The sequence below is a fragment of the Tupaia chinensis genome, unplaced genomic scaffold (assembly GCF_000334495.1).
Source record: "Tupaia chinensis unplaced genomic scaffold, TupChi_1.0 Scaffold000093_1, whole genome shotgun sequence".
Lineage (NCBI taxonomy): Eukaryota > Metazoa > Chordata > Mammalia > Scandentia > Tupaiidae > Tupaia > Tupaia belangeri.
The window spans coordinates 6,437,976-6,440,374 of record NW_006159555.1 but is presented as its reverse complement, the minus strand read 5'-3'; the positions used below and the strand labels follow the sequence as shown (position 1 = coordinate 6,440,374).

Sequence of the window (2,399 nt, the reverse complement as noted above, 5' to 3'; positions counted from 1 at the left end):
GGATGTAGTGCCAATGGAGTGTGGTCATACCACAATCCTTTCCTCTCCACTTCTCCATCCTGTTAACATTTTGGGCATGTATGCACATGAGTCTAGTGTGTTTCTCTAGCTCGGACCAGGATTTCAAACCATGTGGTAGGCCATGTAAGATCCAGTTTTCCAATCACCAGGCCACAGAGCCAGCCCAACGTTCCAAGTTTTTAATGTCTCTGAATCTTTGACCTGCTCTCTTTTCTGTGATGTTTGTTGATGTATGGAGAGATCCATACATCAGAATACATGGTCATTAGTTAATGTAGGTGTATGTAATCCTTACATATACCAACCTAAAGGAAAAATTCTCTGTTTAAGGAACCATATGAAAATTTCTCAGACAATTTTTTCACCCACTTTTTTTACATACTAACTTCTAACATACTCAAATGGAGGAGGAAGATGAGGAATCCACAGTACTGTCTATTCAGTTGTATGACTGACAGTGTCTTCCTCAACTACATAGAATGATATAAGTTCCTGAAAGAAAAAAAAAGAAAGAAAGAAAATATGCATACAAGGATTATTAATAATGAGCATTTTGGTAGATGTGCCCAAATTACATTTCTAAAGCAATTTATACTGTGACTAAAATACATGAAATAGTTTCCTTGCCTCAAATAACACCATGTCATATTGTTTACATTTGACGAGTTAAAAAAGTTAGTATATTTTTTATTTCAGTTTAGTATTAGTGAGTTTTTGCATTACTTTCAAATGTTTATTGGTTATTTATATTACTTCCATAGATTTTCTTTTTATTTTGTATTGAATAATTTGTTTTTCTTACCTCAGTGTTAAGGATATGTTATATATCCCGAGTGGAAGTTGTCTGTTACATAGGTGACATGTGTCTCTAGTCTACATTATATCTTTAAGGTTTGCTTTGATGTTCTTTTCAACAGACTGTTCTTTATGGCTTCTGATTATTGCATTATTGCATATTCTTCAGAAAGGCCAGCCTCTTACCAGGATTATTAAAACAGTCTCTAAATTTTATTTCAATATTTTTGAAATTTTAAAGAGTTAGTTTATATCTTTCAAATTTAAAAGATGAAGCAATTGTTACCTATTGTGATACATGCTTCAATATATAAGGAGGAAAATAACCCTGCCTTGGCTGACCCTGGAGAGGACATTAAGGTTTCTTGTAGGAAGGTATCACTGGTATTATTTCCTAATATTATACATTACTGAGGACATGTCTCTTCAGTATCATCTGAAATCCACCTTCTTTCTAGCTTTTTTGCTTCTTCGCCTTCTGCTTGTTTGCTTTTGTTGTTAGATTTATTCACCTTAGTCACAAGATGACAGGCATCACATCTTCCTTCAGTGGTGTCCAAAGCAGAAGTGTAGAATTTCTTCACGTTGGACTTTCTTCTCAGCACACATTCCCCTATATTTCTTTGGTCTCCCAGCCACCTCTCCAGACAGATCCTAGGCATATATGCATGAGATTCCTATGGGCAATTTGAATGAAGCATTGTTCATGTCCTAGAGCTGTTGCATTGCCACTTTCTCTAGCAAATTAAAAGGAAAAAAAGAGTAATAAAATGGTTGATGAGTTGGGAAAATTTATCTGTAACACCAAGTATACAAATATAATGTTTAGGTAGAGTAATCATGGTGGATGTGATGGAATTGCCCAGTTCGCGTGTCAATGCTAGTATGCTAGCTCAGGTCATCTAACGGCCCATCTGCTTTATGGGGTGGCTGGAAAATATTCATCCCACTGGAAAATGTTTATTTTTTAAGATATAAAAGGAAAAAAATGGAGCCAGTGAGTTGATGAAACCTCTTAATGAAGAGATTTCTGGCTTTATGGAAGTAATTGGAAGAGTAACAACCAAAACAACCATCATGTGTACATCTTATATCCAGTTTAAAGAAGATAGCAGTCCTTTTGATCTTGGATTTTACAATGGAGCTGTGAAAATTACCCATGAGATGCCCCAGTTTTTTTTCTTTTAGGCATTCTGCAACATGATTGATCTAGATGAATTTACTAACATTTGCAAATAAGCTACATTGAAGACTGTCTTAAAGGAGGCCTCTCAAATTTGAGAGAGAGAATCCTGTGATTTCTTAAAATTTAATTTGTTCTTTTAAAAGTTTCATTTATTTAATTCTAGTTATTCTAATGTGCAGCTTTTGATGGAACTGGTATATTGATAGTTCTCACCTACATTCTTTTATAAAGAATTGCTTTTACAGATATAGTCAGAGTAGTTACAAGAACAAATCCATTGTCCAAGTTTAGGTTTTTGTTTTATTAATAAAAATTTAAGTCATACAAAAAATAAAACTATAGTGCTTTAAATTTACAAGTTTGTGTTTTTTTTTCCACATATAGTAGAGCTTGTGTG

At 34.0% G+C, this 2,399-nt stretch overlaps 1 pseudogene; it reads left to right on the top strand.

Moving 5' to 3' along the window:
- Nucleotides 1-1,656: 1,656 nt before the first annotated feature.
- On the top strand, nucleotides 1,657-2,024 carry LOC102469073 (replication protein A 14 kDa subunit pseudogene; annotated as a pseudogene).
- The last annotated feature ends 375 nt before the right edge of the window (nucleotides 2,025-2,399 follow it).